Source organism: Salvelinus namaycush, chromosome 30, assembly GCF_016432855.1.
Source record: "Salvelinus namaycush isolate Seneca chromosome 30, SaNama_1.0, whole genome shotgun sequence".
Classification (NCBI taxonomy): domain Eukaryota; kingdom Metazoa; phylum Chordata; class Actinopteri; order Salmoniformes; family Salmonidae; genus Salvelinus; species Salvelinus namaycush.
The window spans coordinates 10,605,615-10,622,913 of record NC_052336.1 but is presented as its reverse complement, the minus strand read 5'-3'; the positions used below and the strand labels follow the sequence as shown (position 1 = coordinate 10,622,913).

The window sequence follows — 17,299 nt, the reverse complement described above, 5'->3', positions numbered from 1 at the left end:
TAAATGATGATTAATTACTATTCCCTCCAATAGATTTTTTGGGTTACTATTACAAAGTATGTAATTTAAGAGCGCTATGCCTAATGACCTCGATCACGCCGACAGCGTCAATGCATTTTGGTACACCAGAAATGCATTAATTTCCAATGCAACGTTGCGTTTGTCTTGCAGAGGCAGTGCGTTCTGTGTGGTGCATACGATGGAATTATCAAAACATATGCGTCAAACTGTATGCATAGACTGCTTGACAGAAATGGTAGCAGAAGGTAAATGTTGAACATTTGTTCCACACATATCCAGATGCTGCTGTGTACTATTTTGCGCAGTGACGCTAATCGGTGTGATTAAGGTGTAAACCATGCTTAAAACTCCGGTTGTAACGGAATTTCTAAATTGATGCTGCAAGCAATTTTTAAGAGTAAAGAAATAAAACGCAGTAACAGTTAGGGATGTGCCCAAAAATATATTTAATAAGTTCACCGTTTAAAAACATACACTGCCTTCGGATTAAGACCCCTTGACTTTTTCCACTTTAAGTTACAGCCTCATTCTAAAATTGATTAAACCCCCCCCCCCCCATCAATCTACACACAATACCCCATAATGACAAAGCAAAAACTACATTTTTTATATTTGCCAATTTAAACTGAAACGTGACATTTACACAAGTATTAAGACCATTTACGCAGTACTATGTTAAAACACCTTTGGCAGCAATTACAGCCTTGAGTCTTCTTGGCTATGACGCAACAAGCTTTGCACACCTGTATTTGTGGAGTTTCTCACATTTTCCGCCACAGATCCTCTCAAGCTCTATTAGGTTGGATGTTCGATCTGGTTCAAGTCCAGGCTCTGGCTAGGCCACTCAAGGACATTCAGAGACTTGTCCTGAAGCCACTCCCGTGTTGTCTTGGCCGTGTGCTTAGGGGCGTTGTCCTGTTGGAAGGTGAACCTACACCCCAGTTGGAGGTCCTGAGCGCTCTGGTTCACGTATTAATCAAGGATCTCTGCACTTTGCTCCTTTCATCTTTGCCTTGATCCTGACCAGACTCCCAGCCACTGCCACTGAAAAACATCCCCACAACATGATGCTGCCACCACCATGCTTCACCAGAGAATCTTGTTTCTCTTGGTCTGACAGTCCTTTAGGTGCCTCTAGGCAAACTCCAAGCGGGCTGTCATGTGCTTTTTACTGAGGAGTGGCTTCCATCTGACCACTCTACTGTAAAGGCCTGATTGGTGGAGTGCTGCAGACATGGTTGTCCTTCTGGAAGGGTTTTGGTACCCTTCCCCAGATCTGTGCCTCGACACAATCCTGTCTCGGAGCTCTACGGACAATTCCTTCAACCTCATGGCTTGGTTTTTGCTCCGACATGCACTGTCAACTGTGGGACCTTATATACACAGGTATGTGTGCCTTTCCAAATCATGTCCGATCAATTGAATTTACCACAGGTGGACTCCAAGTTGCAGAAACATCAAGGACGATCAAAGGAAACAGGATACACCTGAGCTCAATGTCTAGTCTCATAGGAAAGGGTCTGAATACTCACAGTACGAGTCAAAAGTTGACACCTACTCATTCAAGGGTTTCTTTATTGTAGAATAGTCTAGACATTACAACTATGTAATAACATATGGAATCATGTAGTGACCAACAAAAAAAAGTGTTAAACAAATAAAAATATATTTTATATTTGAGATTCTTCAAAGTAGCCACCCTTTGCCTTGACACCTTTGCACACTCTTGGCATTCTCTCAACCAGCTTATTGAGGTAGTCACCTGGAATGCATTTACATTAACACGTGTGCCTTGTTAAAAGTTCATCTGTGGAATTTCTTTCCTTCATAATGTGTTTGAGCCAATCAGTTATGTTGTAACAAGGTAGGGGTGGTATACAGAAGACAGCCCTATTTGGTAGAAGACCAAGTCCATATTATGGCAAGAACAGCTCAAATAAGTAAAGAGAAACGACAGTCCATCGTTACTTTAAGACATGAAGGTCAGTCAATTCTGAAAATTCCAAGAACTTTGAATGTTTCTTCAAGTGCACTCGCAAAAACCATCAAGAGCTATGATGAAACTGCATCTCATGAGGACCGCCACAGGAAAGGAAAACCCAGAGTTTCCTCTGCTGCAGAGGATAAATTCATTCGAGTTACCAGCCTCAGAAATTGCAGCCCAAATAAATGCTTCAGAGTTCAAGTAACAGACACATCTCAACTTCAACTGTTCAGAGGAGACTGCGTGAAATCAGGCGATCGTGGTTGAATTGCTGCAAAGAAACCACTACTAAAGGACACCAATAAGAAGAGACTTGCTTGGGCCAAAAAAAAGAGCAATGGATATCAGACTGGTGGTAATCTGTCCCTTGGTCTGATGAGTACAAATTTTAGATTTTTGGTTCTAACCGCCGTGACTTTGTGAGACGCAGAGTAGGTGAACGGTTTCTCTCTGCATGTGTGATTCCCACCGTGAAACATGATGGTGGTGTGATGGTGCCTTGCTGCTGACACCATCTGATTTATTTCAAATTCAAGACACACTTAACCAGTATGGCTACCACAGCATTCTGCAGCGAAACGCCATCCCATCTGGTTTGCACTTACTGGGACTATCATTTGTTCTCAACAGGACAATGACCCAACACACCTCCAGGCTGTGTAAGAGCTATTTGACCAAGAAGGAAAGTGATGTAGTGCTGCAATAGATGACCTGGCCAATTGAGATGGTTTGGGATGAGTTGGACCGCAGAGTGAAGGAAAAGCAGCCAACAAGTGCTCAACATATGTGGGAACTCCTTCAAGACTGTTGGAAAAGCATTCCAGGTGAAGCTGGTTGAGAGAATACCAAGAGTGTGCAAAGCTGTCAAGGCAAAGGGTGGCTACTTTGAAGAATCTCAAATATATTTTGATTTGTTTAACACTTTTTTGGTTACATGATTCCATGTGTTATTTCATAGTTTTGATGTCTTTACTATTATTCTACAACGTAGAAAATATTAAAAATAAAGTAAAACCCTGGAATGAGTAGGTGTACAAACTTTTGACTGGTATGTAAATAATGTATCTGTACTTTGTTTTTAATAAATTCGCAAAACATTTCTAAAAACCTGTTTTCACTGTCATTATGGGGTATTGTGTGTAGATTGCTGAGCAAATAGTTTTATTTAACCCATTTTCGAATAAGGTTGTAACGTAACAAAATGTGGAAACAGTGAAGGGGTCTGAATACTTTCGGAAAGCACTGTATATCCATGTGAATTCACAAGACAGCTGCGCTGCTGCCAACGGTTTGGGTCTAACAGTGGTTCCCTTTCAGATGGTTTAGTGTTGCACCTGTACTACCATTACTGTAGCTCAAATCCACCTCCGCAAAGATTACATTTCCTTCTCAAAGTATAGCCATACAGGACTTCGCTGCTGTTGCTTGCCTTTCTCTGCTATTTTTTCCAACTGGTAACGACCACACAAAAAAAAATAAGATTACTTCACTCCTTGTACTTCGGACTCCCGTTCTCGACTCCCATTTCTAAGTATCAAGAGTCACTTCCACTAGGAATTGACTCCTAAGACACTATTTTTGGAACATAGGAGACTGATTAGTTGCCGTACCTTCGAGAACAAACACTCCCATCTGTCATAGTGAGCTTGCGAGGGACGGAGAGGGGCACAGTATAGGCAAGTCAGCCAACAGGCAGACATTCAGAACCGTGCACTAGGCCCATCTATAGGCAGTCAAAAGCTGTATCTCGCAACGGAATGCTGCATCTCGCAATTTCTTGGTTGCAAGGTCTTGCAACTTCAGTAAAGCAGGGCCTAATCAATGAATAGGCTAGAATATTCTACAAACAGACCGAAGACTGAACACACACTTGCATCATCAAAGAGATGGGGTGTAATCATTAGTCCAAACAGTTGCAACATTTTGCAACTAAAACAAGTTTCTATTGGACAAGTCCAGGCAAGTCCCTTCCCATTTCGTTCCGTTTGCTTCCATATAAGAAACATAATGAATACGCCCCAGGCGAGCCAGCGCGAGGGAGAGAGAGGGGGCGGGCAGGCAGGCAGGCAGAAAAGTGGTACACATACTTTGTGATGTACATAATGTAGATAGATACCTTCTCTCGTCAAACATATCATTCCAAAATTATGGGCATTAATATGGAGTTGTTCCCCCCTTTGCGGCTATAACAGCCTCTACTCTTCTGGGAAGGTTTTCCACTACACGTAACATTTCCGCAGGGACTTGATTCCATTCAGCCACAAAAGCATTAGTGAGGTCGGGCACTGATGTTGGGCGATTAGGCCTGGCTCGCAGTGGGCGTTCCAATTCACCCCAAATGTGTTCGATGGGGGTTGAGGTCAGGGCTTTGTGCAGGCCAGTCAAGTTCATCCACACCGATCAACAAACCATTCTGTATGGACCTCGCTTTGTGCATTGTCATGATACAGGAAAAGGGCCTTCCCCAAACTGTTGCCACAAAGTTGGAAGCGCAGAATCGTCTAGAATGTCATTGTATGCTGTAGCGTTAAGATTTCCCTTCACTGGAACTATTATTTATCCTCCAAACCTTAGTTGGCTCTATGCATTCAGGCAGGTAGCGTTCTCCTGGCATCCGCCAAAACTGCCAGATGGTGAAGCGTGATCCATCACTCCAAAGAACGCGTTTCCACTGCTCCAGAATCCATGGCAGTGAGTTTTACACCACTCCTGCCAACACTTTGCATTCCCATGTTGATCTTAGGCTTGTGTGCAGCTGCTCGGCCATGGAAACCCATTTCATGAAGCTCCTGACGAACTCTTATTGTGTCGAAGTTGCTTCCAGAGGCAGTTTGGAACGTGTTAAGTTAGCGTTGCAACCGAGGACAGGCGAGGTTTACGCGCTTCAGAACTCAGTGGTCCCGTTCTGTGAGCTTGTGTGACCTAACACTTCGCAGCTGAGCTGCTGTTGCTCCTAGACATTTCCACTTCACAATAACCACACTCACAGTTGACCGGGGCAGCTTAAGCAGGGCAGAAATTTGCTAAACTGACTGGTTAGAAAGGTGGCATTGAAGTTGAGTCACTGAGCTCTTCGGTAAGGCCAGTCTACTGACAGTGTTTGTCTATGGAGATTGCATGGCTATGTGCTCAATTTTATGTGGCTGAAATAGCCAAATCCACTATTTTCACAAATGTCCACATACTTTTCACAAATTCACTAAAGTTTGCCTCTTCCTCTGGTCCTCAAATTTCCCCATGCCTTTATAGTTAGTCTATAACACGGACAATAATATGGTTTTTGATAACTGCACTGCAATTTAAATTAATAATAGCAAATGGGATCCCCCTCTTTAAAAAAAACAAAAGGCCAAAACTGCTTTCAAAAGAGTTTTCCCGCAATTGCATTAAGAACTGTTGTGCAATGACTGCTTGTCAGAATACATGTTTCCCTCCCTATGGCTCTCGCAACTTAAATGCACCTCGAGAAGACTATTTCTAGAACACACAACAAGCAGACTAGGTAAAAACAATATATATAATAATGAAAGAAAAAAAAATAAGTCAACTGTTCTACTATGGGGCTGTTGGATTTTGTTTTAATAACATTACATGGTAAAAACAGTAGCAATGGAAAGTTACATCCTGAGTGATAAAGTATAGGCTTTGAATTACTTTGCCAGCAGCTACAGTAGGCTACACAGCGCTGTTTGAGTTGAGCGCCGAGGTGCTGAGCATTTGACTATTTAATAACCATTCATCTGAAATCGGGAGTGTCAGCAACAATCATACATGTCAGTTCAGTGCACACAGCGTAACAATTATTTATTTTTTAAAATCAGAATACACTTATTTAGGAATTTATTTCATAGAACAACAATGCTTCAGTATGTATTAGGCTGAAATCTACAAAAAAATTGACCTCTCCAGAATCCATATGATGGAAATCAGTCAGAGTGACAAAGAACTTTAGCCCCTCTGACAGACTCACAGGGAGGAAAATAGCTGAGAGCAGGCTTGCACTGGTTTCCCAGGATACGGCAGGCTGAGATTTCCCCTCTGGAAGCCCCTCAGTTCACCATCCCCCATACTAGAGACTGACTGCGGAAGAGTCTGGATTTATGGGGTGTCCTTCAGCTTTGACGTATTACAATGCTATATTTATGTAACCATCTTAAGTATGTGTAACTACAAAAAAGGTCATTGGGGAATCATGAATTTTGCTTGATATGAACCTACAGGAAACTGCTTGTGCATTCTGAAAGATTCCCTGCTGCTAGCTAGGCTAACTTATCAAAACATTGTCAATGAATGATCAATTCCCCCAAGAATACTATATTTTTAAGACCAAGAAACCTATCAGGTCAAGACTAGCTGTGTGTCTTAAAAATGGAAATGCCTCCTGAGACGCAAATGCTGTATTTGGCCTAGACTTGAGCAGTCCATGGGTAAGTCAAAGGGGAAAATAAGCTTGTAGCATCTTGTACTAAGCCTGACCTGAAAGTGAATGACAGCTCTAGCCTTTGATTTTCAATAGCTGGAATGATGCCCAGACACACATGAAGAAGGATTTATGGTTCAAAGATAGAAGTATAAGCTGTTTTGGAATAGGCCTAATTCATCTGTATTGGTGTCAGGAAACTGTTAATATCCTAGGAAGGGGTGTTGTTGACACTTACTTTGCCTACGTATAACCTCCACAAAAAGACAAGGAGTCCCAGGGCTTCTCTTTGAGACATTTTTTAAGTTGTTATTGGCACTACCACTGTCAGAACCTAGGCAATGTGGCTGTGGCATGCATAAGGCCTATTCATCAATGTGATTTTTCTGCCAATAACAAACAGAAAAGCCATGTTTACCATGTGCCATGTTTATGCCATGCCTAACATTTACTCTACAAATATGACGCACAGATTATGTATGGAAATCATTTCTGACACACAAAAATACTATTGCTGTTTAATTTGATGTAGTCTACTTAGCCTACTGTATGGGAATAGAGCAATAATTAATTGTTTGGTCTCAAGAGAGAAATCTCATTCAGGGTTAGCACTGATTAAAGGGCACAGAGATTTAAATATGTTATTGAGAAATACAGGATGAGGCAACCTCCACTTGTATGGCTTCATTTCTGACCCAGTAGCCATGGCCTTCACATGTCTGAAAGACATTGATAGTTGAAGGATTATGTCAGACCCTCAACCTAGCTGATTGGAGGGACTGGATGGAACTAATCATCTATCAAGCTATTTCAGATCTGTGAACACCCAAGGGGAAGGGAATAAGGTTTGAAATGGGACCTGGTTACCGTCTTTCCAGGCGTAGTTTTGAAGAGGTTCAAACCTGGCTAACATTGCCTTCCTGCTACACCTGTTTTTTCTATGACATTCTTGAGAGTGCTGCTTCCCTCAGGATCTAGGAATTCATCTGAGACTAGCCCTCGGGGGCCACCAGTCAGAAACTCCAGTGAAAATTGCAAAACAAAAGTCTTGCCATTTTTGCTAAAAGCTGCCATCAAACTACAAAACCCTCGTAGTCCTATATTTCATAGCCAGAATTAGGTGAAAACAAAACCATGCAACACTAGAATCAATCCTGTTCATCTGGGATTTGTTACACCCCCTCCCCCATCAAAGATTCCATTGTGACATTCTAAACCCTGATGAGAGTCTGAGAGAACAGCATATTCTAAGCATTGCAGCATGAGCAACACTAGAATGCTTTGTTAACTTTTGGGGTAGGGGGCAGTATTTTCACGTCCGGATGAAAAGCATGCCCAGAGTAAACGGCCTGCTTCAAAGCCATAAAAGCTAGAATATGCATATGATTAGTAGATTTGGATAGAAAACACTGAAGTTTCTAAAACTGTTTGAATGATGTCTGTGAGTATAAAATAACTCCTATGGCAGGCAAAAACCTGAGAAAAAATCCAACCAGGAAGTGGGAAAACTAAGGTCGGTGGGTTTTCAACTCAGCTCCTATTGAAGATAGTGGGATATTGGTAATGTTGCACTTCCTAAGGCTTCCACTAGATGTCAACAGTCTTTAGAACGTTGTCTGATGCCTCTACTGTGAAGTGGGAGCGAATGAGACGGGAATGAGTCAGAGGTCTGCCAGCAGCCACGAGCTGACCATGCGCGTTCACATGAGAGTTAGCTCCCGTTCCATTTGCTTTTCTGAAGACAAGGAAATTCTCCAGTTGGAACATTATTGAAGAATTATCTTAAAAACATCCTAAAGATTAATTCAATACATCGTTTGACATGTTTCTACTGACTGTTACGGAACTTTTTTACATTTCGTCTGCTTTTAGTGAACGCGCTTCGTGACTTTGGATTTGTTTACCAAACAAAAGTAACTATTTGAACAAAAATGATGGACATTACCGAACAAAACGAACATTTCTTGTGGAAGTGGGAGTCCTGGGAGTGCATTCCGACGAAGATCAGCAAAGGTAAGTGAAGATTTATAAACGTTACTTCTGACTTCTGTTGACTGCATAATATAGCGGATATATATTTGTGTCTTTATTGGGCTCTGAGCGCCGACTCAGATTATTGCATGGTTTGCTTTTTCCGTAAAGCTTTTTTGAAATCTGACACAGCGGTTGCATTAAGGAGAAGTGCATCTAAAATTCCATGCATAACAGTTGTATCTTTTAGCAATGTTTATTATGACTATCCCTGTAAATTGATGTGGCGCTCTGCAAAATCAAAGGATGTTTTGGAACTTCTGAACGTAAGGCGCCAATGTAAACTCAGAATTTTGGATATAAATATGAACTTTACCGAACAAAACATACATGTATTGTGTAACATGAAGTCCTATGAGTGTCATCTGATGAAGATTATCAAAGGTTAGTGATTGATTTTATCTATATTTCTGCTTTTTGTGAATCCTCTCTTGGCTGGAAAAATGGCTGTGTTATTCTGTGAATAGGCACTCACCTAACATAATCGTTTGGTTTGCTTTCGTCGTAAAGCCTTTTTGGAAATCGGACACTGTGGCTGGATTTACAACAAGTGTATCTTTAAAATGGTGTAAAATACATGTATGTTTGAGGAATTTTAATTATGGGATTTCTGTTGTTTTGAATTTGGCGCCCTGCACTTTCACTGGCTGTTGAAGAGGTGGGACGCTACCGTCTCACCTACCCTAGAGAGGTTAATGGAAATATCACTCTGGTTCGTCCAGTTAGTTGAAAGAATAGACAAAGCCATGAGACAAAAATAGATATCTTGTAACTATTGGGCTCATGGGCTGACTCACACACGTAACAGGACACAAAATGAAAAATGATCTGCTGATCAATACATTAGTTACACTGACAACCAAAACTAACAACTGGTCCATGGTCAGAGACAGGGCATTGGATCAGGTCAGGGAGGAGTGAACACAGAGGCAGGAATCTGCAGAGCAATGCATTTATTTCCATAGCAACAGAGCAGTGACATAAATCAACAGGGATATCTGTGATAAGAGGGTTTATCTAAGAGGAACATGATGCAACAAATCAAAGAGCTTCTCAGTATTGTTGGAAAGATGCAGTCTGACAAAGTCCTCTCTCTACAGGCAAACAAATCCAGGTGAATATTAGGCCAATTGTCCTACCAGTAGTGTTTCCGTCAAACTGACTTGATGCAGATAAAAATCAGTGCATGATGACAGTGCATTCGGAAAGTATTCAGACCCCTTGACGTTTTCCACATTTGTTATGTTACAGCCTTATTCTAAAATAGATTAAATAGAATCCTCAGCAGTCTACACACAATACCCCATAATGACAAAGCAAAAACAGGTTGATGTGTTTGCAAATGTATATAAATGTTTAAAAAAATTAAAAAATAACCTTATTTACGTAAGTACTCAGACCCTTTCCTATGAGACTCAAAATTAAGCTCCGGTGCATCCTGTTCCCATTGATCGTCCTTGATGTTTCTGCAACTTGGAGTCCACCTGTGGTAAATTCAATTGATTGGACATTATTTGGAAAGGCACACACACCTGTCTATATAAAAAAGGTCCCACAGTTGACAGTGCATGTCAGAGCAAAAACCAAGTCGAGGTCCAAGGAATGGTCCATAGAGCTCCAAGACAGGATTAGGTCGATGCACAGATCTGGGTAAGAGTACCAAAATTTCTGCAGCATTGAAGGTCCCCAAGAACACCATGGCCTCCATCATTCTTAAATGGAAGAAGTTTGGAACCACCAAGACTCATCCTAGAGCTGGCCGCCCGGCCAAACTGAGCAATCGGGGGAGAAGGGCCTTGGTCAGGGAGGTGACCAAGAACCCAATGGTCACTCTGACAGAGGTCCAGAGCTCCTCTGTGGAGATGGGAGAACCTTCTAGAAGGACAACCATCTCTGCAGCACTCCACCAATCAGGCCTTTATGGTAGAGTGGCCAGACGGAAACCACTTCTCAGAAAAAAAGCACGACAGCCCGCTAGGAGTTTGCCAAAGGGCACCTAAAGGACTCAGACCATGAGAAACAAGATGATCTGGTCTGATGAAACCAAGATCGAACTCTTTGGCCTGAATGCCAAGCATCACATCTGGAGGAAACCTGGCACCATCCCTACGGTGAAGCATGGTAGTGGCAGCATCATGCTGTGGGGATGTTTTTCAGTGGCAAGGATTGGGAGACTAATCAGGATCAAGGCAAAGATGAACGGAGCAAAGTACTGAGAGAACCTTGATGAAAAGCGCTCAGGATCTCAGACTGGGGCAAAGGTTCACCTTCCAACATGACAACAACCCTAAGCACACAGCCAAGACAATGCAGGGGTTGCACAAGTCTCTGAATGTCCTTGAGTGGCCCAGGAAGAGCCCAGACATGATCAAACTAGAGGTCGACCGATTAATCGGAATGGACGATTAAATCGGGGCCGATTTCAAGTTTATAACAATTGGAAATCTGTATTTTTGGGCGCCGATTTGCCGTTTTTTTTTTTTTTTTACACCTTTATTTAATCTTTATTTAACTAGGCAAGTCAGTTAAGAACACATTCTTATTTTCAATGACGGCCTAGGAACGTTAACAGAGTTTTAACCTTGTCAGCTCTGGGGATTCAATCTTGCAACCTTACAGTTAACTAGTCCAATGCTCTAACACCTGATTACATTGCACTCCACGAGGAGCCTGCCTGTTAGCGAATGCAGTAAGCTAAGGTAAGTTGCTAGCTAGCATTAAACCTATAAAAAACAATCAATGACTGTCATTGCTCCAATGTGTACTAAACCATAAACATCAATGCCTTTCTTAAAATCAATACACAAGTATATATTTTTAAACCTGCATATTTAGCTAAAAGAAATCCAGGTTAGCAGGCAATATTAACCAGGTGAAATTGTGTCATTTCTCTTGCGTTCAATGCACGCAGAGTCAGGGTATATGCAACAGTTTGGGCCGCCTGGCTCTTTACGAAATAATTTGCCAGAATTTTATGTAATTATGACAACATTGAAGGTTGTGCAATGTAACAGGAATATTTAGACTCATGGATGCCACCCGTTAGATAAAATACGGAACAGAATAAACGTTTCGTTTTCGAGGTGATAGTTTCCAGATTAGTCAAAGGTATATGGTTTAGAGAGAAATAGTCGACGCGTTATAATTCCTGTAATAACTTGCGGCTGAATTTCAAAAGGGGTTCCTTCGTTATTTTACCGTTCATGTCTTCCATAGAGAATGTCTTGATCTACTTCAAATAAGGTCTGTGTTTCGTGCAGGCTTAAACCGCCTCGACGTTTTGATACCCGTGTAAATCTCACTAGGATAAGGTAACGTTTGTCAACATATTTTCATAAATCCACTCTACAAAAAAACTGATCTTCACTTATATTTAGCCAATATTGATCAGAGTTACCTTGTCCTATGGATATCTACACAGTTATAAAATTGGCACGGTGATGTAAGCCTACACGAAACAGACCTTATTTTAAGTGAATCTAAAAAATATCCTATGGAATAAATGAAGGAACCGCTTTTCAGATTTTGCTAGAAGGTGTCATGGGAATTATGACTCGCACTTTGGTTGTCAATTCTTACCATGCCCATTATTAAAATAGGATTTCCTGCATATAGAAATTAAAGTTTTTGTTTTTAACATTCATCACAGGTAACTTAAACTATTTTTATTCAAACAGTTGAGAGTATTTGTCTCCTAAGCAGACTCTTCAGTCTCATTGTCACTTCAGAGCTGTGTGTGTGTGTGTGTGTGTGTGTGTGTGTGTATTTATGTATTATATTAAGTTAAAATAAGTGTTCATTGTTCATTCAGTATTGTTGCAATTGTCATTATTACAAAAATGTGTGTGTATTATATATATAAAACATTTTTTATTTTTTAAATATATCGGCCGATTAATCGGCACTGGCTTTTTTTGTCCTCCAATAATCGGTATCGGCATTGAAAATTCATAATCGGTCGACCTCTAGATCAAACATCTCTGGAGAGACCTGAAAATAGCTGTGCAGCAACACTCCCCACCCAACCTAGCAGAGCTTGAGAGGATCTGCAAAGAGGAATGAGAGAAACTCTTCAAATACAGGTGTGTCAACCTTACGGCATGTCACCATGTCGAACAATTTTACAGAATTTTCCTGTTTCCATCACAGCTGTTGTAATTTATTTGATTTTTTATTATACAGTATGACTTTACTTGCATGAAAACTGGATGGAAACGTGGTTTAAGTCAAGTCAATCTCCATAGAGGATGATTTCTCCAATCTGCATGTAGTAAAACAAACTCCTGTAAAGTACAATATCTCCTCAAGCTATGGATGACAGGCAATAATGCAATGTCTGAAAATGTGACAAGCTCAAAGCAAACAGAAACCCAACGGTAAAGAGGGGGCAGTGACAAATCTGTGTGTTGGAAATGTTGGTTTACTACAGAGGAGAGATGAGATGACCAACAACTGGTCTATACTCAAAAACTCAGTGACACATTTAGGCTACTAACAGTATTTGGCCTATTTATATATATATATATATATATCTCAAAACCAGAGACAGTAGCATTGACAACCTGATTCCACAATGATAAAATGGCCCAAAAATGAGATGTTTATATTGGTAAAAACTTGCCCATTCTTCAGATCACTTGTGGAGCAACAAGATATTAGGCAGAAGGTCATACTTTTTCCCCCCTCTCTCCAAACTGCAGCAACCCAAACAGGAAATACATTCCCCAAGACCAAAGGAGGCAGACATGGCAATAGAAGCTGCCTTTAGCTCAACAACAATACCAAAGACCTCTGGGTTGTAGTAGCATATATGAGGGGATTATTCAAATCCTTTAATAAGGTTGTCAGTTGAGTTGGACAGTACTGATTGAAATGTGTCTTACGTGTGTAACATTCAGCCACACTGAGGTGGGGAAATTAGTGAGAATGCTATTCATGGACTACAGCTCAGCATTCATCACCAAGATAGGGACCCTGGGATTGAACCCCTCTGCAACTGGATCCTGGACTTCCTGACTTGCCAGCCTCAGGTGGTGAGGGTATGCAACAACTAAGGCTGGCTCAATTATCAGATAATCGTGTAACTGACAATTATGAACAATAACCATGAACAAAAGCAATTCATTATAATATTCTTAATACATTCATTTTTAGGAGAAAGGGGAATTCAACTTTATATTCAAACAGATAAAGTTTACCCAATAGCAGTTAAGTTTTACATGAAGTGGGTAAAATTGGTAATCATTTCACGAGCAGAGCGGCACAGTCGGGAGGAGAAGCTTCATTTCCAAAAGTCCCTAGCGGTCAAAACCCATTCGGTTTTGAGATGCGTTTTCACCAAAGCTGTGTTTTATTCATTACATATGTCGAAGATCATTTTCAAAGATGCATTTAAAAGCTCAAAACATTTAACAATAATGAGAATTATGATAATGACAGGTTACATTTGCATAACAATTAATCGTTACCCAAAATTCCATAATCGTCACAGCCCTAGCAACAACGCCTCTGCCACGTTGACCCTCAACACGGGGGCCCCTCTGGGGTTTGTGCTTCGTGGTCTCCCTGTTTACGAAGACTGCGTGGCCACGCACGACTCCAACATCATCAAGTTTGACGACAACACAGTGGTAGGTCTGATCACCGACAGCGATGAGTCAGCCTATAAGAAGGAGGTCAGAGACTTAGCAGTGTGGTGCCAAGACAACAACCTCAATAAGACCAAAGCGATGATCGTGCACTATAGGAGAAAGAGGGGAGAGCATGCCCCCATCAACGGGGCTGTTGTAGAATGGGCCGAGAGCTTCAAGTTCCTTGGCGTCCACATCACTAAGGACTTAAGGATGGTCCACACAGTCATGAAGAGGGCAAACCAGCGCCCCTTCAGGCTGAAAAGTTTTGGCATGGGCCCTCGGATGCTTCTACAGCGGCACCAGCGAGAGCATCTTGACTGGCTGCATCAGCACTCTGTATGGCAAATGCACCACCCTTGACCTCACAGCGCTACAGAGGGTGGTGCAGACAGCCCATACATCACTGGGGCCGAGCTTCCTGCCATCCAGGAACACTATATCAGGCAGTGTCAGAGGAATGCCCGATTGCCTAAGACTCCAGCCACCCAAGCCATAGACTGTTCACTCAGCTACCGTTGGGCAAATGGTACCAGTGTATCGGCTCTCGGACCAACAGGTTCAGAGACAGCTTCTACCCCCAAACCATAAGACTGCTACATAGCCAACTAATGGTACCTGAACTATCTGCCCTGACTACCTTGCACTGACCCTATGCGCATGTGCACACATACACAAACTACATCCCACAAAACCTCCCACACACATTCCTTCTAGTCTGTTCTTTATTTTACTCTTATTATCCATCCTGATGCCTAGTCCCTTTACCCTGCCTTCATGTACATATCTACCAAAAATACCTCTTACCTCCGCACATTGATCTGGTACTCCATGTATATACTGTAGCTCCATTCTTGTGTATGTTATTCCACGTTACCATTTTATTATTAAACTGCATCGTTGGGAAGGACTCATAAGCAAGCATTTCATGATAACGTCTACACCAGTTGTATTCGGATCAAGACAAATAAAATTTGATTTGAGTGGGAAGATACTGTACTACTGGCATATATCTTGGCAAAATGTGTCAAATTCTCAATCCAACATTACCGCCCAAGCAGAAACTATAACAGTCAACAAATCATGCAATACCCAGATCAATGTATTACATCGAAAACAACGGTGCAGCATTATTGATATTATCTATCAAGCAAGCTACCAAATGCACCGGATAGCAAGGGCTTCTCCCGTTCTGAGGATGCAGCAAACTTGTTTACCTGTCACTCACTGGTTAGCTTGCTATAACACAAGCAAATGTTTGTGAAAGCGAGACATAACGCAACCTAGATATACTAGCACGGCTAAATACCGATAGAGTGTAAAGTCAGTAGATATCTAGCTAACTACAATAAGCAGATATGAGCTCGGAATACCAGTTGTGGGGTGGTTGATTTTCTTTCAAGTAAAGAGGTCGCAAAATTTCCCAACCAGCTCGCTAATTGTTATAAAAAGCAACATTAGATTTGACCTACTATAAATCGGTGATAATCTTTCAAATCCGACCAGCTTGGTACTACCCGGTTGTGAGGTCAGTTCAAGTGAGCCGACATAACCAGCTTTGAAGCATAGAAAAATGCATAGACGTAGCTCGTAGGCTAGTATTTATGAATCTGATCACTATTTAGCAGGAAGGTGCAATTAAATCTCCGCAAGCGCAGTACACCGGTTTCATCGAAACTCATGCAGACAACACGGGGCACTATGTTGCAAGCTATTAATATGGCCTTTTAACGCCCTAAACTAAAACGCCTCTGTCAGGCTCGAGTGGAGAAAAAGTTCGGCAACATAATAGTTACACAAAATACATAAGAAACTATCACTGTAACAAACGCTACCCGGTTTGGAAAAGCATTTTTTATTGTATTTATTTAACCTTTACTTAACTAGGCAAGTCAGTTATGAATACATTCTTATTTACAATGACGGCCTACCGGGGAAGAGTGGGTTATCTGCCTTGTTCAGGGGCAGAACGACATATTTACCTTGTTAGTTCGGGGATTCGATCCAGCAACCTTTCGGTTACTGTCCCAACGCTCTAACCACTAATCCCCATAATTCACACACCCAAAGATCTAACGTTAGCAGCCAGGTAACTAGTAATTTTGGCTGTACATTTTCAGAATTACCATAGACTATTAGGGTTCCCTACCGATTATAGCTTAGTTACCTAGCATTAGTTAGCTGACTATCTACCTTCCCTGACACTCGAAAGACACTCCTTGAAATTGCCTCGCAGGGAGGGCAAAGAAACAACATATTTGCAAAAACAATGTCCCGAAACCAAACAAATCACACTAGCTAACGTTAGTTAGTCCACATCTACATTATATCAGGGATATCTTAAAATACATACTAAAAGCCAGTTCACTACCAAGCATTCATAGTTTGGATATCTTAGAATTTCTAGCAACTGTTGCTAAAATTGTAGGTTTCTGGTTAGTAGCTACTGAACGACCACAGCTAACTAGCTAGTTATCGACAACTAATGTTAGCTGTCTAGGTACTGTAGCTAGTACTCTGCGACGTTTTTTTTTAAGCTAGCACACAATACAAACAAATCTAATACAACTGGCACAGTAGGGTACTATCCCTTGTTACAACAACTGTTATTTGTGACGAGAGTAAATGTGTTAAGCGCTTTCAGATAAAACGTTTTTAATCAAAGTACAGTTGATAGGCGCATCACTTACCAGTTAGCTAGGCATCCACCCTCTTGACAGCGAATGAAGTCTGTATACAACGGATGTGACGTTTCTCTATATAAACGAGAGCGCGTGAGCTAAACTACAAACCTTCGGTTGATCACACGGTTCAGACACACTCAAAAACCTCGAATTCGAAGTGAATGCAGAGGTGAACGCTTCAGATATTAACCAATTTTTATAACAGCATTACTTCATCACAAATATTATGTTTTATGTAGATAACATGGCATGACATTAGTTACAAATTCAAGTGTGGAAGAACAATACATTATGCTTCTAATAACTAATTTCATCAAGATTTGAATCGATTATTTGTATTTATAAACAAACCCACTGAAACGGTAGAAAATATTTTTTGCTCCAAGAATCGAATTGTCACACAAAGGTATTTAGGTATATTCTGTGGAGTTATCCGTCCTCTAGTGGTCTTTTTAAACCGAATAGGCGAAGTATCACTTATCAAACGCTAGAGTGCTACAAAGATTCGACACTAACATGTCTCCCACTG

General features: G+C 41.3%; 1 protein-coding gene across 2 annotated transcripts in view; it reads right to left on the bottom strand.

The window, feature by feature from the left end:
- LOC120025374 (granule associated Rac and RHOG effector protein 1-like) overlaps nt 1-16,819 on the bottom strand; it is a 40,266-nt gene extending 23,447 nt beyond the window's left edge. Inside the window, exon 1 of one of the 2 annotated variants that reach the window (XM_038969917.1) lies at nt 16,777-16,819. The gene's annotated coding sequence lies outside the window, so the exon portion shown is untranslated. The remainder of the gene's footprint in view (nt 1-16,776) is intronic. The other variant, XM_038969916.1, reaches the window with a different exon arrangement.
- Nucleotides 16,820-17,299: the final 480 nt, after the last annotated feature.